The 26,060-nt window shown below is 37.4% G+C and overlaps 1 protein-coding gene across 2 annotated transcripts in view; it reads left to right on the top strand.

Annotated features, from left to right (window-relative positions):
- The window catches only part of lrrc4ca (leucine rich repeat containing 4C, genome duplicate a), a 123,835-nt gene that overhangs the window by 39,606 nt on the left and 58,169 nt on the right, over nt 1-26,060 (top strand). The window contains exon 1 of one of the 2 annotated variants that reach the window (XM_078948904.1): nt 23,399-25,185. The exons of the other annotated variant lie outside the window; for it this stretch is intronic. The gene's annotated coding sequence lies outside the window, so the exon portion shown is untranslated. Of the gene's footprint in view, nt 1-23,398; nt 25,186-26,060 lie in introns of those variants that run through there. 2 annotated transcript variants of the gene reach the window in all.

The raw sequence follows: 26,060 nt of genomic DNA, 5'->3' as shown, positions 1-26,060 counted from the left end.
ATCCTCTTGTTTGTTAAAAACCCACTCCAACAAAAATCGGGTATCTGTTTTTTTTTTCTTTCTGTTTTTAACATCTTTTAGGACAAAGAAAATTAAGCTTGAAATTGCATATTAGAGTATTTCTTTACTCAAATCGTAAGGAAATTTGATCAGACAAAAAATGCTGTTGGAAAAAGTTTGTAGCAGTGACAAAGGTACTACAATCTGCTGGCAACAAGCTCAGCTTGCAGACAAATAGATCCATGTAGGTCTTTTTTTTCCTCATCCAAACTAGTATCTGGCTCAAAACTGAACAACTGAATAGCTCCAATATTACTCACCATTTTTGTTTCACCGATAATGCTTGGTTGGGGGTGTGAGGGACTGTAAGCTAGCGGGAGAGAGTGTAAACAAATGGATGATCAAGAGATTGTTGGAGTGAGATTTTAAAGGAAAACTAACTATAATGTAAAGAAAATGTTATTAGTACAGAAAAATAACGCAAAATAATACTGAAGAGTATGAAAATGAACAACAGTAAATTTCCCTGCAATTAAGGAGCAGTTTATATATATAATTTTAAAACTCTGGTCTGCTGTTAAATGTTTAGTTACGCCTCAGTAAAGGTGCCAGGAAGAGAAAAACTGAATAACTTGGTAGAGGTTGTTTATGGGGTCCCTTTTCAGCTTGAGAGTTAGCACTATTTTTTACACTAACCTTTGCCCCAAAACCATTACCTATTTGACCTGACAGAGCCTGAGGTTTGTGGTTGTTACACAATACACGTAATGAATCAGACTCAACTACAAGGGTATTACAAGGCTACTTCAAAGTACTAAATATTCACAAGGACGTGAAAAACTCTTTCCTCATTATTTACTTTATTTGATACAGCCATTTTTTTTTTTCTAAAAATTGGAAAGCCACCCTTGAAAAACTGTGTCTGAATGGCAGTGTTCCTCGAGTGGAAGTGTTCCTCTAAAATACTTTGAGAAAGTAGCATTATTTTTAAATGGTCAGACATGGAAACAATTTATTCTACAGCCAAAATCAGAAAGACAACCTTTTGTTTTGAGCAGTGGCAACAATGTTCTATCAGCTCTAGTATCCATTGGTCAGTCAGGTATCTTCAGAAAAAGTAATGACACCTCCAAATCATGTTCATACTGCATGGGTGTATGAGAAAGTACAGCAGACCACCCCACCATCACCATCCCATTGAAAGTTGCTGGGTCTGTGGATAGCTATTCCTGGCTTTGACAGTTGATGTGTCCCTGGGGAGGACATTTTGCCCCATTATGCACCCAAACCCCATATTAATGTTAAAGTGTCACGAGTTGTCACACAATTGAGTGTGCAAAATTTGTTCTTAGCATTTGTCCCATCCCCGAAGGATGCTGTGAGCAGCAGTCCTTGTAAAGCCCATTTGGTGATTTGACCCCTCTATCCAAGTGCTAAGCAGGGCTGTATTGAGTCCCACTTTAGCACTTGGTCCCTAAGAAAGATATTGCATCTAATGCAGACTAAGTCTCTGTGGATCTTAGTAGCCGTAATTCAGAAAACCCAGCTTTATAATATATAAATGTCATATAAGTCTCGAACAAGAGAGAGAGAGGCGGTTGTAGTCTCAGTTGTAAGACTAGCACGCAGGAAACCTGTATTCTGTGCTCCTGTACTTGGCTGTAGACCTTTTTTCTGGCTTGTCTGTGCTCCTGCTCCTACACTTGGCTGTGGATCCTGCCTCTGGCTTGTCCCATGCCCCCAGTCGTCCCCCAACTCCATCTGGATGAAGCTCACCTGCTGGACTATTTAAACATGTAGTTGTATAGTTAGATAAGCTAATTCTTTTCTAAGAGTCCTAAAACATCGCCTGTCCATCCTGGGGAGTATCCATCCTTCGTGTGGACCCCTCCTTCTATTTTTCCTCCCAGAATCCATTTGAATTTTTAGGAGTTTTTCCTTACTGAGAAGAAGGGTCTAAGGGCAGAGATGCCCAGTTTAGTTTAGTCTGTTAAGTTTAGTTTAGCCATTACCCATTGTATTCCATGACTTCATGTTTACTATACAATTACTAGTACGGACCCCATTGAGACAACTGTTGTTGTAATATTGGGCTATATAAACAAAACTGAATTAATTGAATTGAACTGAATTGTTCACTTAAGACACACTTCCAGTGTGCGTGCAGATCTTTGTGGTAGTAGTAAATATTCATCCTTAGCCAAGACCCTTGGCAGCACTGCCTATCTGGGTCACTCTGTGCCTTGATAATACAGGGTTCTGTCAGGAAAGGGATTCGGCGTAAAAACTTTCTGTCTAACCATCTGTGCCACCCCTGACGGGATGTGCCGAAAGGCAAACACACATATCCATATCCACAATCCACACACACCTTCTTCAATGTAATCAACTTGGGCACCCCTGGTTTAGCCTATCAAATCTAGCAGTTAGGGTTTTTAAACCTAGGAACTCGAAACCATGCAAACCTTTTTCAGTAAAACTCGACAAAAAAAAATGATATTTTTTGACAGCAATATTCATTAAGTAGATGATGATTTATGATCTTTGATGTAATAATGTGGTTTTATTTTTGTATGAACTGTGAGGCAAGTGGCTCCTTGTAGTATTAAGTACAGCCCTGAAACGTATTGACCGTCTTTCCAATCACAGGATCTGTCAAAGGTGAAAGCAGTATATCAGTATTTACTAAATAGAGCCACTCTGATGTGATGCTGTCCTATACTGAGAGGCTGTCACTTTTCTTTCCCAACTGCATCCTTTCATTCCTGCCTGTCGGCCAGCAGTCTGGACAGAAGGTCAGAGACTTGATCTGTGCCAACCCTCAGAGGATTTTTAACCAGCCCCCACCACCACCATTACATCAAATAACCACCCCTTCAAACCCCTTTTCTCTCATTTTCTCTTTCATACATGCAGATAGTGGACTTCCTAATGAGACTATGTTACTCCCTGATACCATCTGTTCTACTTGCAGTCTGTGTGGTGGGATAAAAAAGCATCTGATGCCCTCATTGGGTAATTGGCCTTTGGAGGGGTATATAGTGGGCTGTCTTTATTTTATTTTTAGTTCAACAAAAAACAATGCCAAAACAAACTGGAAATGTGTTTTGTGTTTGCAAAAAATCTTAAAACTGTACACTTGACCAATATAAGCAAATGCAACTTAAACAAACTCAGAAAAATTCCCATTAATTTTATTAATGAAGTGACAACAATGTTATTAGGAAAAAGGATATTCTTTCAAAATGACAAGCATTTCCCCAGTCTTTGGAGTTCACAAATGTACACTAGCACCATTTCTCAATAAGCACTTTGGTTTCAGTGAAGTGAACACTTTTGAATTTACCCAATCTACTCAAGTTCTACAAAGCTGGATTTTCTTTTTGGCCATTTTCAATTTCTGCTGCATTTAGCAAACATACTTCATAGTCACTGTCAGGACAGAAATGTCTTTAAGGATGGTCCAGATCAAATTTAGTTCTGAATATGGTCATACATTTCCTCTTTTAAAAAATCAAAAATAAAAATAAGAAGAAATAACTATCTGAAGTGCTGTGATGGCAATCAAAAAGAGACTTTCAATAGTGTCATCAGAAATACTTGTACTGGATCACTCAGATGCCCTCAAAGGTCTAAAAAGAAAAGGGAAACTGTCAAAAAGACAACCAAACCAAGTAAATGTAACCAAAACACACAACAGCCCAGCAGTGGTTTTCTCATAAGGTTGTTTTACAAAACATTAAGCAAAGGGTTTATTTGGCTACTGTATCTTTTGTGTTTATAAAATAATTCTGCTGAGAAATTCAACAGCAATATGTTGGATTTTGTCAGTTGGTTTTCAGCGAGCTTTTATCTACAATCTCCTTTGTTAGGTTTCAAGTTTTTGATTTATCATTGCAAGTTTTTTATCTATTTATTTTTTATTAGCAGAGTAATACCAACAATTTTGTCAGCAACTGTTTTCATAAAATAACCTAGCTTTTTAAATTATTGATAAAAAATAATTGATGTAATTTCTTTTTCAAACCAAATCTCTGGTAAGATCCATTTAAATTCAATACCTACAAACATGTTTCTTCCAAAAACGTTTTTGTTTTTTCTCTCCCCATGCTGTCATTGTCATGAGCTTTTACTCCATCTGATGTGATAATACACTTTTTTCATTTTACAGGAATATTTGCAAAAAGGATACTTTTTTTCAAACAGTCAATCTGAATAAAAAATGTTTGCATTGTAAAACCCAAAAATTGGAAATACTTTGATTTTTTTAAGCCATTATGAACAAGTTGTAACGACGGTCTATGAACCAAGTTGTTCTTTAAATACCTTTGTGTGTTTCACCAAAAAATCGAAAATCCAATGCTGCTGGATGTCATTTATTATTTGACTGTTGGGATTAATCATAGAGACAGAACCATCATCTAATGTTAACATGGGTGTTCTGTGTGTTCAATACGTTTCAAAGAAAGTGCTTCACGGCCTATATGATATTGATTTTCCACATTTTGCCACCGGTGTCATGAAAACTCCTCAGTGGAAAACATCAAAAAAGAAAAAGAAAAAACAGAGACCTTGTGGGCTTGTCTGAAAAATGATATATTAAAACAGATTCTCTGGTAAGAAAAATGTTTTTTTTTTTCACCTTGTTAAACATCAAAATACTGTCCTGCTACTTTTACATCAGCCTCTTCACAAATCTGATGCCTCATCTATGGACAAGAAATTCAAAAAAATGAAAATAATGTCTTAGAAAATAACCTTGAGTAGCAGCATTGAGTGGAAAATGTGTTGCTCTTAAGCAGGGTGTATTTTATAGCTGTATAAATGCCTGAGTTATTTGAAAAAGTTTTTCAGTTTCTTTAATTTCTGTAAATACTGTCTGATTCAATAAAAACTGAATGACAAGATTCAATTATCTTACTATATACTGTATATTAATAATTAGTATTTTTTTCTGTACTTGAAAAAAAATAACATTATTTTTCTTATTTGTGTAGGTAAATTGTATGAAAATATTTTCTCCCATTTGTGAAAACATTTTAAAGGGATTTTATTTACACCTTTTTGTATTTTTTTTAATATTTTGTTCTTTTTTGGAAGCCTGATTCCTTTTTTTTTTTTAACGGAAATCAGAAAGTCTTATTGCCTTCCAACACAAATTTACCTCACAAAATGTGATTTTTTTAAAGCAATCATGAAACAGATGGCACGGTTTGGAAGCAAAGAAAATGCTCCTTAAATTATTTAAACACTCCAAGTCAAACAGATGTCTTTTACAGTCTGCTTTTTTTAGATAAACGGGCAAAAAGCTATAGGACTAAAACATTATTCCATTTTTATTTCCTATGAGCGGTACTAACTCCCCCCTGAAAAAAATGACATTTTTAACCATTTTGTAAACCGTTTTAACAAAAAAATAAATGCAAATTTGGCTGATTTAATTTTTTTTTTTTTTGTTTGTAGCAAACATTAAAAAAATTGCTTCTACTTTGGGCTTGAAACAAATGGTTTGCATATAATGTACACATTATTTTAAAAATAGGAAGACAAGATTTAACAAGAATAATTGGGAAAGTCAGTTTTTGCTCAATTAAAAACGTTCACCACAATATTTTGAAAGGAAACTCTGGTTGTCAATGACTGAAGTCAACTGTTTTTTTTTTTTTTTTTTTATTTTAAGATCCTTTGCACCCCACCAGGAGACATCTTTCATGGAGCTCCAGGTGGAGGAAAATTGCTGCATGCATGAACTATGCAGGTGATACATAGGTGCTCAGAAAATGTCCACACAAACTTTGCTCTGATTGTCTAATTTCCTCATGTCTAACTGTCAGGTAGCAAGCACAGAGCACGCACTTATCAAGTGAAGAGCACCAACAGACCCCTTGGTAACAGGTTTTTGGGGATTTGAAAAAAAAATTAAATCCCTTACTTAACCCCTACTTACACTTGTTTGTGCTCACAGTCATGTGAAAAAACTTAGGACACCCTACAAAACCCTGTATATTTCCCAACATATTTGGATACATACACATTTAATATTACTTTGAACAGCACTGAGTGATCCAAGTGATTTAACTTGACAACTAACAATATGTTAAGCCGATTTCTATGACATGTTATTTTTAAAAGAATGTAATTTCTGCTTGCGTTTAAGTTTAAACTCTTCACACTTAAGATACATTTAAGAGACTGGTAGATGCCACAAAAAATGTTTCTCAATGACACGATTTCAGCCAAAGAAGCAAAAAAAAGCTCAAAGGAGCCAGGATGTTCAAACTTTGAGCTCCAATAAAATATGAATTTTTGTTCAGATCTTTTTTTCTGAGTAGAGTAGCAATGTTTTAGTTTGATTTTTATTAAATCACTTTATTTTTTTGAAATATTTCAAAGTAAGATTGGACAGTGTTATATGAACACCCTTTATGGACAGAGCTGATTATTTAAATGACCTAATTTCTTCACGTGACTGTAAGTGTTTGCTATGACCTGTCACCTGTGGCATGCCCGTAGAAAAATGTGTACAAACATTTTCACTGTATGGGCTGAGTGGTCCACAATCTTAGAATTTGTGCTGGCCACCTGTGTGCCCGAAAAACAGGTTTGCCCATTTTTCGTCTGTAGAGTAGCAGTAGTGACTGTTGAGATATTAGGCAGCTCTTTGGTCTTGACCATGTTTAAGGGAGGAGTCAGGTGTCTATTACACAGATAACCGGTTCAGACGTGTCTTTATTACAGATAACAAGGGGAGGATAGAAGAGCTTTTTAAATAAGTAATCTGTGAGGGACAGAATTCTTGCTTGTTTGGAGGTAAATTCTTATTTTCTGCTCCGTAGTACATATAAAATCTTTAAAAATGATGCAATGTGATTTGCTTTTTTTATCTTGTCTTTCACAGTTGAAATGTACCTACATTACAGACTTCTCTCAGTTTTACAAGGGGACAATTTACAGAACTGGTGACTGACAAATACCTATTTGTCCCTCTTTTGTTTTGTTGTCAAATGCAAATACAAGCGGTTATTTAAGAGTATATAGAATTATTTAGAGCAGATGGGGACATTCTCACCAACTCTTTTCTTGTCAGATCTGTCAAGTTGGCAGTGAGTGGGAGGTTTAACAGAACATGGCAGAAGATGGAGGTGTTGGAGAAATAGAAAAAAGTAGTTGCCACGGATACCCTCCATATTATACAGGTCATTAAGGGCAGAAAGACAAAGGGATCATGCATGCCTTTCGTTCCAGAAGTGCAGCAGCAAATAAAGTAGGGAAGTGTCAAAAAAGTTTAGCGCAAGTGCAGAATACACTTTAAAAAGAAAGAAAGAAGAAACTTTTTCAGCTCTGGCTTTATTTTAAACATATTGTTTTTAGGTACAACCCAAAATGTGATTTAACTTTTGTTTCATATCTGTAGATTAACCTGACATTTTCTTAGCTGTCAGGCAGGGAGCATTAGGCAGCTCTTACCAGTCAGTGTAGAGATCATGCATGCTAAGAGAAAGAGGACAAGTTCAAAATGTTTGAGTGTGCATCTGTCTGTGCCGTCGGAGCTCTCCCACCATCTAATTATGTGAGATGTGTAAGCTGCCATTTGAAGCTATCGATTGGCTCTTCCACAGAAAGGCTCTTGCTTTTCAGGATGATGTGTGATGAGGAGTGTTTGCCCACACCTTGTAGTAATTATCAGCTCCCAGACTCCGTTGTTAAGGATATTCAAAAAAGTGCTCACTACAGGAAACGCATTATGAACCCTGATCCACATCTCTTTTGTAGTTTTGCACCAGAGCAGGCCAGCAAAGAGAGGACAAAAGAAGATAAAAAGAGTAGTTCATGAACTTTTCTTAATAAAAAAGGGATGGAGTAGGCTGCTGTGTGTTTTTGTGCGTGTGTGTGCGTGCGTGCGTGTGTGTGTGTGTGGGTAGGTGGAGGGCAGGGGGGGTTTAAGAAGCAATGCAGCATGTAATTTAGCCATATGGTGATGCTCACCTTTGGGGTTGAGGAAAACCATGAGGAGCATATGTAGTGATATTTTGTGAAATCTATGCAAAAACTCAACAACAGGTGCTTTTAAATAATTAAAGAATTAAAAGTATTACCATCAATTCTTTTAAAAACACATGTTTACACACTGTTTTTTATTATAGAAATCAAGTCTATAAGCAAGTTTGGCAATTTGAAAATTCCTTTTTCAAAGTCAACTTTTTTTAAATTGTTTTTTAACCCGGTTTTCCTTTTTGAGAAGGCAAAAGAAAGAATGGTGTTGGCCCGTCCCACATCAAATCTGAAACTTCATCATTGAATCAACTTCAGCTCTATGCCGATTCTGTACAATAACCCAACACTGGACGAAAGGGTTGCACAGAAACAATTTCTGTGCATATATGGATCGCATGTTCAGGGCTCGGCCCTTCAATGAGCTGTTGCATGGGTACACTCTGGCTGTGGGTGTTCGCTCTGTCAAGTCTCTGGCTCATGCATAAAATATTCTGAATTGGTATTTGCTCTGGTTTTTGAGCCTTTTAGTGCTGCCAAATTAATCGCAGTGTTTTGGAATTTGAGTGGTGTGACAAACTCCTAGTTTTTGCTGTAAATTCATCAACTTTTGATGCAGTCATTTTTCAGGGGTATTAATCTTTATTCACTTTCTCTAGTAACTGTGCAAATTAAAATGATAAGAGTTAACCCCGTAACAATCTTGTACTAAATCATTGTTGAAGGTGATTTCCACCAACATCAGTCACCTGCATTAAATCTGAAGAAGCTCTTTTATAATTATGATACAATTCACAGAACATGTGCCTAAAATAAAAAATATTTTTTGCATGAACTGAAAATTTGTATTTTCCTAAAAAAAACACATGCTGATCACATTCTTGACACAAGGCTTGAGTTGCATTTCCAGTCTAGAGTGTTGTAAAGGTGAACTAACAGGTATCTGGAACTCCCCCCACCCCCCACCCATGCTGTATGGAAATGTTGCTCCTGTGCCAACCTCCATCCCTGCCAAAATCCCTAGTCATCTCCTTTACATTGTTCACACTCAACAAAAGGTGAGCATTTTCATTATGAACTGATCCAACAGTGAGTATTTGTTCACCAACCAGATTATTTTGGGTCAATTCATATCACATTAAAGCAGGATTTGTTTTCTGTGAACTGAGGGCTGATGGCTTTGCTTTGATCAGAATTGAGAATCACAAAGGTGACTCCAACCTTAAGTAATCCCAGAACAGTAGAAATAGTTTATGAGGCAAAATGGAGAGTTATTTAGCACCTGAATAAGGAATAATGTTCCCAACAGAAGTAGGATCTTTGGTATTTCTTTTTAGATGCTGTAAATTCCTTTTTTCTGTCAGGGTTCTTGCTCTGACATTGTCTGAACCTCTAGAATCTTGGGGAAACATGAAATTTTAAAGATGGAAGACCAAAGTTGTCGGTCAAATCTTCAATAGTATCCTTCTTTTTTTAAGATTTTTTTTGTGTTGTTGCCTTGTTTGTCCTATGATCTTTCTCTTTTTTTATCTGGATGTTACGAGCTCCTATCCTTGAAATGTTTCTATTTCATGTGTGTGTTTCTATTTCAGTGTTCCTAGTGACGCAAATGATCCAGGTTTTTTATTATAAACCAGACTGTTTTGTGGCTTAAGATGTTATCTGTACCCATAAAGACTGTAACACAGCCTGGCATACCACAATGTTTTAACAGTGCATCTTATTTCCGTTTTTCCTTCACAGATTTTCTTCAACACACTGGAATCACATTTGTTTTAGCCACAGGTTGTTGCTAATAAATATTTTTTTGTTTTTGTTTCAAGAAATATCCTAAAAATACACAACACAACATTGTTTCCTTCATAAATTCATAAACCACAGCTTTATGTTTAACTATTAAGAACACTAATAATTTTATTTATATGGCACCTTTCTGGGCAACGTTTCAATGTTGAGTTTAAAGAGTTTACTTACCGTTCCTATGGCAACCACTCTTGCGATCAGTAGTGAGCTTGTAAGAAGTTCACACCCCTAGAATTTGAAAGCAGGCTACATGAAATTTGTCAAACACTCCAACCGTTTGATCTGAGACCACATATTTTTTTTGAGGCTTGAATAACTTTCTCTACAAAAAAAAAGAAAACAAATAATTAGAACATGTGAAACAAAGGTAGCAGAGTAAGATGGGTGCTTCCTATTTGGAATGTGAGGGGTCAATCAGTCCAGTTCTTATAAACAGTCAATGTTTTACATAAACATGTGTTGAACAGTATTTTTTTTTTGTGCTTGGTAACTCAAAGGGAAAACAGTATAAACATTGACCTTGATGAGCTCCAAGAAGCAAAAATGTAATTGTATTAGCAGAACAAAACTAAAAGTAAAATACCTTAGCTGATGATAAAAAAAAAGAGTGCAGAATACAGATATAAAAAGCTTTTAAATACGCAACCACCACTCTTCTTTTTTTTTCTTTTTTTTTTGTAAGGTGGGTTCTACTTAGATGTTAATGCTTTGGCTACTTTTATAAACACATTTTAAAATAAATGCTGTAAATTCAGATCATGTGAAAACTAGGTTATTGCAAACATTAAAATGCTGTGAAGTGATGCCAGCCTCGAGTCTTTTTGGAATAATCCCACTAGCTTGGCACACCTTTGCGTAGAAAGTGTCTTACATTTTTTTTCCTCCCTGCATTTCTCTGGGCAGAAATTTAATCTCAGCTGCTTTCTGGCCTCTCCAGAGATGTGCCTCTCAGTGTGAAGTCCAAACTGTAAGTAAATCTTTTAAGGATGCACTCACAGTTTTTCTGACGCCACCAAAATCATTATTGTGAGGTTTTGTTTTTTTCTTAAATGTAAAGCTTCACCTCAAACTGAGGTTAGAGTCTCTTAGAAACTTGTCATTCCTCACTTTAAATCACAATTAAGAGCAACATACATACAGATGCCCTCAGGTAAAGCAGTACTTATTTTTGTAAAATAAAAGGAAAATTTAAGATTTTTGTAGTTAAATGTAAATCCAAGCACAACCCAATCACAGTTTTCTATGTTCACAATGTTATCCATGGTAACTCTCCATGACTAGAACATGGTTGACATAAGGATATTATTAGTGCAATAATAAAATAAAAATGCACAGCGGGGCAAAACAGATGCATAACGATGTGTGAACATTAAGAACTACAACAACTTTGGATTGAATTAGTGACTAACAACAGGAGCAGGCGACGATCATTCCTAAAATAATACAGGGAATTAAACAAATAAAGGAAAAAAATAAGCAACACAAGTAAACTTCACAAGAAAACTTTTACGAACCAAATAAAAACCAAAATTCACATGAAGGCTTGCCAGAGAAGCTGCAGCATAAATATAATATAATAATTTTGGTGGTGGCGGTCAAACAAGTCATAAAATAAACGGTTTCATACTGACATGTTTTTGCATTTTATTGTAAGCTGCTAAATGGCGTTGTCGAACTGCTGCGGAAAAGCGACATCACACGAGATGAGTGGCCGCGCTGCAAATTGGCTTGCTGTGATGCACTCCAACATGTCACAGCAGTGCTGGAGCATTTTCTGTCGTGTGACATTTGTTAACCGGCTCATGGGACTGCTAATTCTCTTTACCTCATGGCTTTTTTTCCTGACTCTGACATATATCATCAGCTGTGAAACATTAAACAGACTGATGGATGCCATCTTGTCTAATGAATCTGATTAGGTTGGTTCTTGTTAAGACCCACAAGGATGACATGTTGCCATTGGTTTTTAGGAAACTTCAAGTCAATTACAAACACTCTTTAATGTTTATTTAGACATAAATTGCTTTTTTTATTCTCTGTACGATCAAGATCAGGGATGACTCCCTCCTGAAGTTTCAAGAGCTTTTAATGGTAGAAACCACATGAAATGATTTTTTTTAAGTCTATTGCTTTAACATTTCATTTCCTTTGACAGCAGCATTAATATTTTGGTATAATTTGCTCAATAAAGTGAGAGTGTGGAGTTTGCTACTTTGACAATCTCAAACGATCTCAGAAAAAGTAACTATGTAGGAATAGAGGTGTAAAAGGAAAGGACTCTGGGGCAATTTGGACAGGCTTCAAAGCCCTGAATGAACGGAATTTAGGTTGAATGTCTGAATACAAACATTTTGGTTTCCAGCGGTTTTAACGTTAATATGAATTTGAGTATCAAATTTAAAGTCAAGAGCAATAACAGAGCAGGAAAGGTTTAACGTCATATCTTCTAACATGATGTCGGCTTGTAGAAAGCCCCTTTAGGTCCTGTGTCTTGCAGCTTAAAGCCACAATGGATTTAGATTGATCCAGTTTGTACCAGGGATGGTTGATTAGATAGCGAGCTGAGAGTTTGGATACAGAGTCAATGCCTCAGGCTCTTAATCAACCGTATTGTGCGAAATCTGAGTGAAGCTGTGGTGGGAAATATTATCCTGCTTGGAATGACCATTAATCCCATGGGTGGGTGATGTGGCGTGTGCTAAAGCAACATCTATATAAATCCCATGACCCAAGGTTTCCCAGTAGAACACCACAGCCAAATGAAATGATCAATGGTGCTCACTTCAATTACCAGCAGCAGTTAAACTGGGCCAAAGCTGACAGAACTGCAAAAGGCATCACTTTCTGCGACTGCTTGGGGAGTGCACCTGATTTTATAGTGCTTGGTTTATCCTCATGTGGTCGCAAAGAAGATAATTGAATCAATGGCCACAAACTGAATGGAGGGAATACATAACATTCTAAAAGAGGGGATTAAACCTGAGCAAGGCTCAGATGTTCCAAAAGTTTCAGCAGTAGATCCTGCTGAGTGTAATGAGGAAGAGGGTGCTTGTTGTACCAACTGCAGAGAAAACATGAACTGTAATATTATTTTAACTACACATGACAGGGTATCACTTGAAAGTCTTTTTGCATTATTTGACTTTTGGGAAAAATTACAGTGTTTTTTTATTGTTTTTTGAGTCTGATCAAAATTTTGTTTTTGATATTTTTAACATGTTATGGTGGCATTTTTCTCATGACTGAGGATATACAGGATGAGGGTTACATTTTTTTAAGGCAAAAAATTAGCATCCAATATGAAGCTTAAAATTGCAGTGAATCAGAAGCAGATGAAAACTGGCATTTGAAAAAGAATTGAGTTATTACGTACAAACTACAATCGGCAGGCCACAACCTTTCTGCTCCGCTCCGTTCTGGTTCAAATAGATGTATGCGTGTATGTGTGCAAATAGTATGTCTTTGTTTTCCTTGCCCAAGCTTGCATCTGGCTCAAAAGTGTACGGTTGGATGCTCCATTATTGCATTTTTGTTTCACCACTAATGTTAGATTGAGGATTGGGGGGCTGTAAGCTATCTTGAGAGTGTAAGCAAAGGGATGATGGGAAGTCTGTAGACGCTTACTTCATGCTAATAGTCTAATCCGCAACTCAGAGGCAAATTTCTTTTGAACTCCTGCCGCTCTGCAGAAACTATGAATACAATTATTTTTTAGTTTTTATTTTGCCTAAAAAGGCATAACCATAATTAAAAGACCACTGCTTTTTAAATAAATGCTTTTAAAATTGATTAAAAGCTGATTGGAGTGGGACTTTAACAAGGCAACAATACAGTCTTTTTTTTTATTTGCAAATGGCAAAAAAAAGAAAAAAACAAATGAAAAAAGAAGAAAATTTAAAGGATTATATCAATATTTAACCCTTTAGGTTTGTCGCCAACTACACCTAAATAACACATGCACTTTATACATCATCCCTTTTTGACTGTTTACTGATCAACATTGGTACAGCGACACTAATATCAGATTTGCACAAATAAGCAACACTTTGTGTTTCTAAAATGAATAAACCACTTTTCTATGCAAATGAATCGGCTGATTGATGTTGATTGTGTAAGCACTTCACTACTAAAAATTGTTGTAAATCATCACAAGGTTGCTTTTCCCTACTTCAGAATCTGTTGGAATTACTTTAATTGTGTTTAATTGAATTGAAGAGTAACAGTATTGAAAGAATGTAAACTGTTGTAAAAAGGTAAGTAAAATATTTCAAAATAAAGCATTTGATTCTAAAACTAAACAATGATAAGATTTACAAAAATGAAAAATACACAAACCATAGCTATATAAATCCCTTTTTTAGACAGTTACATCTAATTAAATACTTTGAGATCTGAAATGCTTCTAAAATTAAATGTATACCTATTTTATTCATTTTGTACAACACTGTAACAAGATTGTACAGATAAAACCACTTTTGCTGAAGTCATGCTTATGACAAATATCAAAAAACATTAATGAGAAGGTTTTTTACCACGTAAAAACAACAGATTGCATCTAGAATGTCATTTTGCTCCGTCTCCTGTTTATCTCCCCTTTAAAAAAAAAAAAAAGTTCTTCTGCTCATTAGTCATCACAGCGAGTCTTTTCAAAGCCATCATTTACCAGTCATTGATTCTTATTGTCAGCAGTTAGCCAGAAGTAAAACGACCTTTCCAGGACAAAGCCGATTAAGGTAATCAGAGATGGACCTTACAAGCTTTCAAGGTGATACCTTACTGATACCAAATAGAGTTCATCTTAGATTTGATATTACCTTTTGTTTTGTGGCATTTCTGCAAACTAAAGTCATCAATTATTTATTAATGTTTTAATTTGTTTCGACCAAAACACAATCTGGTCAAGGGTGGAGGCTTTGTCAGGATTTCTTGATAAATATTGTTTCTGTTTAAGTTTAGTTTTTCCTTTTCACTCTTTTTTCTGACATAAGAAACCCACTGAGATATTTAATCTCCACTGACCAATACTTTCTCCCTCTAAACTGTCAAATCTGATGTCAAAACTCAGCACTATGCAGATACATGGTCCACCCAGAACCCCTTTAGCTACCAGAAACTTCCAGAGTCAAATGTGAGGCCTGAAATAACTTGAAATTCAACTTTAACCCAACTGTAATGCTGTTGCAAAACTTTAGAGAGCTTGCATGAGTCACTGTCCATAATCGTTTTTGTAGAAGATATTATAAAGAACTTCAATCAGAAAACCAAAGCCTTTTCAGTTCTTCTCATTTCTCAAGGTCTTCAACATATTTCAGAGTTTCAGGGTCGTTTTTCAGGGCGATTCCTTATCTTTAAAGTCCCACTTGTTTGTTAAAAAACCTCCAACTGCAACACCTCATTTCTCCTAAACTCCCACTTAAATCATCTTTTGCTTTATTGTAAAAGCATTGCAATAGTCTGTTAATGATAATTATACCCTTTTCAGGCAAAAATCGGTAAACCTGTGTCCTTTTCTAGAACATAGTTTCTGCAGAGCGGTAGGAGTTCATCAGAAACTCGTGGGCGAGACTTTTAGCGTGGACCAATGCTTTGCTCATTTCCCATCACTCCTTTGTGTACACTCTCTCCCACTACGTTACTGCCCCTCACACAACCCAAACCTAACATTACCGGTGCAACAAAAATGGGGTTTGCAAAATCGAAATTATGCAGCCATACAGTTTTGAGCCAGATTTCCAGTTCAGACGATAGACGTAGATCTATTTGTCTGCAAGTGGATGCATCGGAACAGAACGGAACGAAGCAGAAAGCTTGTGGTCTGCCGATTGTAGTTTTTTGGAAAAACGACAAGCTATTTTAAATGGCATTTTTTCGTCTGCTCCTCATTCACCAGGATTTGAATGAAGAAATACTCAGAAATGCAGTTTTAATCTTAAATGTCTTCATACACGTCCTCCATCGTGAGAAAAACACAATAACATGTTAGAAACACCAACGTAAAACATACCTGTAAAGAAGGGTTTGCCTTTGAACATTAGTTCAGTGAATATTGATCAAATAATGAAGAGACTTCAAACATAGACATGTGTTTTAAATGAAGCTGCAGATGACATTTGAGTTTATAAAAAGGTTTCTTTGCTTTAGACATTTTACACCACTTTAAACTCTCTCACCCCAACTGGAAGAAACTAGTGCCAGTGCAGCAATCATGAAATCCATTAGTACAGTGGGTTGCCAGAGCACTGGGTCAAGTGTGTGCCATAGTCTGACTTTCACCACAGTAGCTCTTCTTTTTTTTTTTTTTTTTTTTTTAAAGAAACCACCTGATACTAAGCAGATATCTCAGTTTAAACATTTTAGAAAGGCAGATGTTTTTAGATACCGACTCCTCTGTTTATCTTGAAACTTGTGGAGAAATGCCATATCTTCATGCGACCACATGACTGCATGCATGCATGTATCACATTTCGAATCAATCTAAAAATCATATAGGTGCAATGTCAACGAAATGCTCTTTACAACGTCTAATTAGTCAATGAAAGTGAGCACTTCTTTTCTCTGTTTATCTGCCCTATGGCAGACTAAATGGATGGCCCACTTGATCCCCCGTGTGCCTGAGACGAAACACAGCAGCCAAGAGGATTAGAACAAGAAAGGATAGGCAGCCACATCCAGATGCTGCAAATCTGCTCCCTCCTTCATATGTGAATAGGTACGTCATTGTCTGGAGCATTGCTTCTTTTGCATTCACATAGACACAACCGAGGAGATAAACAAGCTGAAACTGAGGATCCACCAAGTCTTAATCTATGATGAGACAGGATTACAAGGTTTCGCCATGCTTAAAGCTTTATCCTCTGATTGTCAGTCAAGATTTTCTGAGTAGTAATCTAAGTAAGCCTTTAATAGTTGTGCATTAATCAACATTTCTTACAGGAATATAAGGGCTTGTGAAGGCTTGTACAGAATTCTGATCGTCAGTTCTCGCATTTGTGTGTTGCTGCTTGGCTCCATCTATGAGACCCCATTTCTTGTGGGTTTTTTTTATCTCTAAAGTTACATAACTTTGTTTATCTCAGAACTTTAAAGTATTTTCAGGACATTCACTGAAATATCTTATATGGCGGTGGTTTCACTTGATGAGAAAAACAAATAATTTCACTGAGAATGGCTTACTAATGGATCAAAATTAGATTAGGAAAAAAGAAAAATGAAAACTTCACGATTGAAAATATTTGCTTTAGTTCTTGAGCTTCAGGCAACAGCAGATGAAACTGTCAAATGTTTGACAATTTAGTTAGTGAGGAATGTAAAGCCCCTGAAAACTTGCTGACAACTTTTATCATTTGGTTTTTGGCCAACAGACTGAATTTTATTTAGTGTAAGGAATCCTCATCCTCTTCCCTGAGGTCACATTACTCTGTTTAAAAATAAAAAAAAATCCAACAGCACAGACTCCATCAAAAATCTGCATGCATTTTCGCAGAGCTTTATGCATACAGATGAGAGACTTTGTTTTCAGAAGTAGAAAAGTTCAAACTTTGGATAAACAAATAGAGTAAAACATTTTTTTGAAGTTTGCTACAGTAACTGACCTTCAGAATCATTTCTTTTAAATATTCCCTAAAATAGTCAAAACCATATTTCATCATCCTCCAAAGCACAAATATAATCACTTCTGTCTTTTTGGCCCTTTTCTATCAAAATGCATTTCCACTGACTGCATCATTTTTGCATTAAAACTTTCTGATAACTAACCATAACCTATAAAAGCAGCAGCCAAAAACAGAATTTTTAAATGCCCACGCATTTTGGCAAACAAAGCTCAGATAAGTGTCAAAAAGCATGAAAGTTTTGGAGATCATTTGGGTTTTCCTTTAACTTGGAGCTTAGTAATGAAATTAATGCAGTCCAGGAGGACTGCATTTGTCCTGCTTAGTAAAGGGGCTTTATGTCAGGAACTGGTGGTGCAGGACCTAATATGCTGGAAACCAGGTGTAGTGGTAAAAAGGTAAACATTTAATAAATTAGCTTCAACATGACAAAAATCAAGAGTTGACAAAACAGAGCAGATGACTTGACATTGACAAACTGAAAACCAGACAGGAAAACAGCTATGGATGATTATTAACCTGAACCTGAACTAACTGACAGAGGACATTTTAAAACATAACCCAAAACACTAAAAAACAAACTAAATTGCACAACCCTTACACTGCCACAATAAAACTAATTATACATATGATTGTAAGAAAGGATAAATCATAGAATTATAGAATAAAAACAGGTCAAAGTAACAAACTTACAAACAAACCATATGAGAAGTTGACCATACTAGCTAAAAGAAATGATCCCAGCTATACTATTTTGAAAAACAGTCTTTTTAAGGCCATGTTGATCCAATCATTGTTATTCCTCTCCTTTTATTTTTCCTTGTCGACTTACTCTATTGTCCAAAAGTATTCTAAAATTGATTTTAAATTGAGGGCTCCAGTGGCGCTTTGGTTTGCACTCTTGTCTCACAGCCGGAAGGCTACAGTTCGAATATCTTCATGGATTCTCCTCATGCATGCATAAGCTTTCTCTGGGTACCTTCCCCTGTCCATGCTTATGTTAAATGGTTACTCTGAAGTGTTCCTGAATGTGATTCTTTGCCCTGCGACAAACTGGCGACCTTTCCAAGGTTTATCCTCGCCTTTGCCCAACATCAGCTGGGGTAAGTTCCAGCAACCCCGTGACCCCAAAAGAGATAAAGTAGTTTAAGTCAATGGATAGATGGATTTTGAATTGACTTGCTGTCGATTTTAAAGTAATTAGAGTTTCATCAACTTTTCTAGTCTTATTAGCTTTGTTTTTATGAGGTCTTTGTGGTTCAATAGTAGCAAAGAAAACTTTTGTTTTCTAAAAAGGGCAAAAAGCGAAATAAAGCCAATTAGATCAAGAAGGAACTTTATGGATCTATGTGTGGGTGTGTTTGTGTCAAATTTAAAATGAAACTAATATTTTAATACTCTACTGATGTTCTAAAACACTGACAAACAGAAAATCTATCTGTGATTCTTTATAAATATTACAACTGTGTTCTTCTTTACCACTTACCATGCATGTTTGCTTTCATATCTTATAAACCTTTGAACTACTCTGTTTCCATTAAATGAGCTGGCACTCAATCTTCTTCACAGTTGTATTGAATTGCAAAAGCTTACAAACTGGTAATAGGGTGTAGAATTATTTAAATGTGTCTAATTCAGTTCCCATCTTGGGGTGAATTGGGAACTCAGGCCCAAATTGACCTAGAATAGAAGTTGCAGCTTCTTTCTTCTGTGCCGAGCCCGATGGGCTATCGGAAGTTGAGGATAAGAAGTACAGTTAGAGATTAGAATGGATCAAAGTGGAGATTAAACTGGATGGCAAACACACTGATGCACCTAATTATCAAGTCTGTGAAATCTGATGAATTGCTCTGGATCTCAGAAACACAATCACAGAGGTGCTACAAGAGTATCCAATTGGTTGTGTGATAGACTAATTCTGGCTTTTGAAATCTGGTTGTAATGGGAATAGTAGAAATGGGAAATAGTAAAAGAGGAGATTTAAAAAAAAACATTAAAAAGGGTGAAAAATGGGCAAAAGGCGAGTAAAACAGTCACTTGCTGAGATAATCTTCTCTCTCTCTCTTATCTTCAGTACATCGCACTGTCTTGTTTTAACAACATTGAGCCCTAGAAGGAAATCAGTCATGATGTCTTCTGGCCTCCAAAAACATCATGAATAATGAATGACAGGTCTTGAAATAAAAAACACACATTCTTAATATATAGAGAATTTTCTTTTGAAAAGGGACGACTGTGACAACAAAATATTTTGGCAGGTAGAATTGTAAAGAACATGGCTGGCTGGAAAGGTAGAGTTGCAACAACAAAATCTTAAAATGATAGCAAACCTTCTCCTAATAATACACTGCTATCAATGAATACTATTGTACTATTGCTATCACCGCATTGATATTATGTGAAATCCTTGGGTAAGCCTGTGTGTTCTCCTGTTTGGTTAACCTTACGGTACGCTTACTAGTTGGAGCTTTAACCTGTGAATTTTCCAGTTGAACGGCTGGAGCATACTTACACCCAACTTGACTTCATCCCTGCTCATGTTTTATGCAGAAATAAGCAATATCATATTTTCATGGAATTGAAGATATCCATCTCTGAATCACACTTTCCTGCTTCTGACGAAGGATTCTTTTTATTCTTCTGAACATAAACGAAGATGACAAAAACAATTCCAAAGAGATGAAGAAAGACTTATGGCCTTGAATTTATTGTATATAAATACTGAAGCTCTCAGCATCTTTAGAATTACAAATCATAAATACTTAAGTATTCCCAAAAGTCAGGATTTCTTTGACTTGCACCGAAATCTCCAGGACTAACTGTCCCCTTGAGAGTAACACATGTTGGCCTTGGTCAAAGTGTTTGTAGGTGAAGGCCGATAATTTATAGCCAAGGACAAAGATGCTGATGTGCTGCAGATGGGCTCTGGACTCACATTAGTAAAGCTCACATTGCATTTAATAGTTTTTGTACTCCAGTACTTTTTTTTTTTTTTTTTTTTAAGGTCTGTGCTTCTTCACACTTTAAAATAAATACAAAACAACCCAAAATATATAAATTAAAAAGTGTGAATTTTAATGAATCGTTTAACTGGAATAAACCTCATTGATGTGAAAAAAGCTTTCCCTGCACCCAAACTCAATTAAGAGAATTGTAACCTGAAGGTGAGAAGGATGTTACTGTTTCCTAATTTGTAACAGTAAGGTAGCAAGATCAGCGCACACACGGAGCGTGCAATTGCCACTTGAACAGCACAGTTTACAGGGTTTAGGGGGATTGAAAAACAGAAAGATCAGAAGGAAGTACCTGGGTCTCACCCACCTCACCCTCACTTCCCCTTATGCGTTTCTGAAGTGTTCGGTATGACTTTTCACCCATAGAAAAGAAAACAAAAAACAATCAAGACCATTTTCACTATCATTTTCTCACCATTTTCTCACCAAGTGCTCTACGATTGAAAAAATGTCATGTGGACCACCTGAGTGTCCCACACAGGTTTGCCCAATTTTTTACTTGCAGCCAGCCTGTCTCCACCCGCAGGGGCAAAAGGCTTAGTGGGCATTTGAATCTTGTAAAAAGCTCTTGGATGTTGTATTTCAAAAAGCTCTATGTAGATTGTGCTTCTCATACATCAGGTATTTTGACAATGTTTAAAATTTACACTCAACCGTTCAAGCATCTCAAATTGTTTTTCTCTCCACTTGCAGTTTCATTCTTCAATTGATCTTTAGCTAAATGTATCTCTCTTTTCATTCACCGAAACAGAACATATAAAAACCTTTTCATTGTTGCTTCTTTTCTGATCTGCAGGTAAATTCCTTTAAAAGTAACACACAGCTGCCAAAAGAGCAATTACCAAAGGTAAATATTTCTGTTGCTTTTTTCCCCTCAACCAGCTTTATTCAATTAACATTTACTGAGTTTGTTTTCATGGCAAAGCTTCACAACAACAAAAAGGAAGAATCTCTGAAGCTTTGAAAGAGAAAATGGGTTCAATATAAAAACCCAAATTAATACAATTCTAGCTCATTTCAATCTAATTATGTTTCAATCAAATCCAATTACTTTTGACTTCCCTCATGAAAAGTAAGTTTAAAGAAAAAAATCAGTCTTGGGCAACTGATTTCATCAAACATTTAATTTAACTTCAATGCAGATCGTAATGAAAAAAAGATGAGATATTTTTCCATCTTAAAGGATGTAAAAAGAGGAGAAACAGAAACAAACTAAATAGCTGTTCATGTATGATTACTTTTGAAATGATTCAAGAATGGTATCCTTTATATCATGGGACACTTATTTTTGAACAATGGTCACAGAGAGACCACTATAGACAAATGTATTCAAGTATGAGGTGGACATGGCGGCTGCCTCTCAAAATTAAAGTTAGAAACCCTTAAAGAAAAAAGCCAAAACATACATGCTTTGCTGATCATTGTATCCACATATAAGCCTAAGAAAAAAAGTCTTGAAAGAATTCAAACGTTAAGGAAGAGATGGCGCTTTAACATCCAGGGCTTTATTTTTATAAGAAAAAGTTAAAATTCCACTAAACATTCCTAAATGTTGCCAATAGAGAGTCAAAATAATCCCAATAAAACTTTTTTCCCCAAAATGTTAACACAAAATTTGAGAAAAAAAAACAAACAAACAAAGACATCAGGTTAAAAATATATATGAAGTCAGGCATGTTATTTTAAAATAAACTCTATCAAGAATTTGACTATTGTAAAGGTTTATGTTTAAAAAAAAAAGGACAAAACTGTTGATTTGGGTCTCTTGTTTAAAGACATGTAATTCTTTCACAACATTAAAAATACATTAAGAAAATAAAAATTACTCAGAAGCCCGGCAAGATAGATCTGCTGCTCATTTGTATCTAAATAGAATAGAACAGAATGGAACAGAATAGAATAAATCTGCTGTTCTTCTGCATCAAGATAGAATCGAATAGAAATAGAGAAAATTATTAATCTCACAAGCAGAAATTCAGCCAATATTGAGCTATTCCAGTCAGTTTGAGCCTCTGGTCAGGATGCAACCCAACTGTTGAGGTATTGCAGGTATATTTACATGAATGGAAACCTCACAAGAGATTCTGGACACAAGAGAGGTCATTCTTTTGGTTCACCTGAGGACCTCCTCATTATTATTCAGGAGTTAGAAGAAGTGTCCAGGATGAGAAGGTCTATACCTGTTTGTATTTAAGTCACTAAACAGTATCATAAAAAGGAAGAATTGTTTGTAATATGAAATACAGCAGGCTACATCTGTAAAAAAACAAAATAGTCTTCAACAAAATACTTTGTTTTTCAGTCAAGATAATGACCAATCCCCACAGTTCACTGTTTGATTAGGAATAAGAAAATGTGAAGCAAAAAGAACACAGAAGAAAAAAGGCTTTTCCAGCTGGAAAACAAGAAGGCACTGCTCTCTTCTGCCAAATGCCAGACACACAGACAGGCAGGTCGACAGTTATGAAGACAGATGAATGATGCGACGCCTTCAGCACTGAGGGAAATGAGATCTGATGTTGACAGCTAGATGGACAGACCCCTGGTCTGGCATTCAGATGTTTTCATACATCTGCTCTGCATGATCGCTGAACGCACAGGCACCGTGCAGGTGCTGGAACTTGGCCTTCTCTCGCTAATTCAGCCGCTTTCTGGGAACAACGGTGCAAGTTGCATGATGTTTAGCATAATGTGTGCGGAGCAGCGTGCTGCCGAGATAAACGCTTCACAAGCAATAATCTTTCTAAAGACCTGAAGTCTCCAGTGTCAGCCTCCATGTTCAAAATCTGCAACGTGTCGGCCTGCTTCATAATTCATGACATTCAGCCAGCATTTATCAAAAGAGTGCTAACGTGCTAAGAGAGATTACAACACATATTAATCTGTTTTCTTGGCTGTCACACTGCTCTCCTTCCTCCCCTCGTGCACTTTGCATTTATTCCACTCGATGGCTACATCCATACTCTTCACCGTGAAAGGATTGCAGGTTGGTGTTTGTGCCCTGCGGGGTTGAAAAATTACAAATAGATATACCCTTTATAAACAAAGCCCAGTCTGTCATGGGAGAGCAGTCCTGTGCAGCAATCAGCCTCAGGACGCCATTGCATTGTCTCACAGGGGGATGGAGGGGCCGGTAGGTGGCAGTCGTGTCCCATTTGCAAGGTCCACATGGGAGAGAGCATCTTCTACATCCTCATTCTAAATCCCACTCCTTTTCCCCTGCTGTGGCTTTTATTCCCACATAAATTGGATCTCCACACAAATAAAAACGAGGGTTTGTTTTCTCTTATTACAACTGACCAATAAATGAAGGGAGAAAAGAGAGAAAAAGGCATCATGTATACCTGGGGACCTTCACTCTCTCCGCACGGGGGAGAAACGCAGAAGCTGTGGAAGTTCAGAACAGCATGACGTTTGGAAGGGGGAGACGATATTTCTGCTGTCCTGACGGCATGTCTGACTGACGACCGTCAATCCCCCAACAGTCACTGGCGGAGTGGTCTCATATTGAGAGCACAGCTTGTTAGTGGGAGGTAACCTACACGATTCCATCTCCTGAACTTAATTCAATGTCTGTTCCAGTCCGCGCCGAGAACCTGGCGTGGAGGTAAAACCACAAAAGCGCACGGTGGCCCTTTGAAGCGCCCAGGCGGACGCAGGGAAACGCGCTCATTTGCGACCACAGCCGGAAAATCCTCCGCAGTCCAAAGAAGAGAAAAGGACTGAGGCGTCTGGCACCTTGTGGATAAAGGGCTGGAGGGGGGAAATGTTTTAGCAGATCATGGCGCGGCGCGAAAAGGAACAGGTACAATAGGCGCAGAAGTCATGAGCTCCAACTCCCCATCAGACAGACCAGGTTTGTTGCAGGGGATGTGTGTACAGTGAGGGCTCCTTCACACTGACAGGAGCCCCTCGATGATTTATAGGGGGGAAACCCATGGGATCCTGTCTTTCGGCGGTCCATCCCGGTTTGACGCATTTACGTCTTGGATGTGGAGCGGAACATGAAGCGGACGATCACGTTTGATCGCGTAAACTTTATCACATGTGCTTAGGCTTGGGCTGCCGCGCGACTGCTGTCATCGACAGGGAGACGTGAGCATCTTGAAATTCTGCAATGGATTGCGCCACGAGGTTCAACCCGGCTGGATGACAGAGACGGAGCGGAAAAGGGACTTGATGAAAACTTAAGACGTAAGCGAGGGGACGTTAAAGCAACCACACCTCTGCTACTCAGCGTCTGGATAATAGTGTGCCTAACTGACGAGCTTCTCGGGATCTAAGCCTGCCTGGACACTGACCACAAGAGCTTCTGCGCCCACTTTCAACTTGGTCGGAAAACGCGCGGAGGGAGCGCTACTTTCCAACGACCTGACTAACCACCAGGAGAAAATATGTGACCACACCAGGCATCGTCTTCAATCAGGAGATTAGTTTCAACAATGGCACTTGTGGGTACCTCCGTGCTCTGCTCGTCCCAAAAGAAGAGGAAATGTCCGCTGCATTATGGGTTACCGTCGCTGTGAGAGTTAAAATCACGCCATCTGGACTAATGTATGGATTATACATCATTTTGAAAGTGGGAACGCAGTGAGTCTGGCAAGAAAGTCACCACGGATTCTGTAAAATCGTCTAAAAATTGGAGATTTTTTTTTTCCTTCTCGCCCCAATGCATTTTTTTTCCTTTTTCATTTTGGGAGGGGGCAGTGGAAGAGGGACAGTTCGCAATCTAAAGCAGAGATTCACCAGAGCTGGCGTCTGAACGAGTAAGTTCTTGTTTGTGGTTAACAGAAGTCAGTCCATAATCTCCCTTTACTATTGCATCCTCATCTTAGTCTTGTTCAAAACTGGTCATAGTCTGTTCTGTCTTTTTTTTTCGTGACTGCAATAAAAAGCAGCCCTTCATTCCCGCGTTTTTCTCGCTGTCACTAATTCTGCAGCTCTAAATAAAAGATTTCTAATCATGCACTGATAGAACATATAACATGACGGGGAATGTGCACGCTCTCTCGCGCGTTATTTTGCGTTTTTACGCGCGTTTGAGTTAAGCACATAGCTGTCATTAACAGAAAAAAATAGTTTCATTTTTTCTTTGAGGCAAAAAATGATACATGTTTAAAGGGTCAATATGATAAACAGGTGTGTGGATGCAGGAAAGACACCTGACACAATTTGGAGGTATCACTCCATCTACCTGAAAGTATTCAACCTACATTCAGTATCAGCAAAATCTGCCATATTTAGCACGCGTGTCTCTATGCTACAGTGCCTTTGAGAAATGCGGCCTACTTGATGGTGTGCATAAAATATTAAGCAGCAGAACTGGAAAGTCAAGCATTGCATCTTTGGTTGGCATATCTGACCGCTAGATATATGACCAGACATTATTCCATCCCCTTATTACCCTCACCCCACATTTCTGCTTGACTTATACAAAAGGCGCCTGTTCGCTGTCTCTATGGTCGGCTGGGAGGGAGCTGTCCTTCGCCGTGGTGCTGAAATTAAAAACTGCCGCCCCCAACCTCCCCTTAGAACTGACAGTCATGGGGTAGTTAGACATGCGTTTGATTGGAAACATGATGAAAGCCACCACACTGCTTCATCTCAACCACACACAGTTGGCCACAAAGCAACAGATGGG

This window comes from Oryzias latipes, chromosome 6 (assembly GCF_053564925.1).
Source record: "Oryzias latipes strain Hd-rR chromosome 6, Olatipes_Hd-rR_3.1".
Lineage (NCBI taxonomy): Eukaryota > Metazoa > Chordata > Actinopteri > Beloniformes > Adrianichthyidae > Oryzias > Oryzias latipes.
The sequence above is the reverse complement of the archived record's forward strand: the minus strand, read 5'-3'. Positions and strand labels throughout refer to the sequence as shown.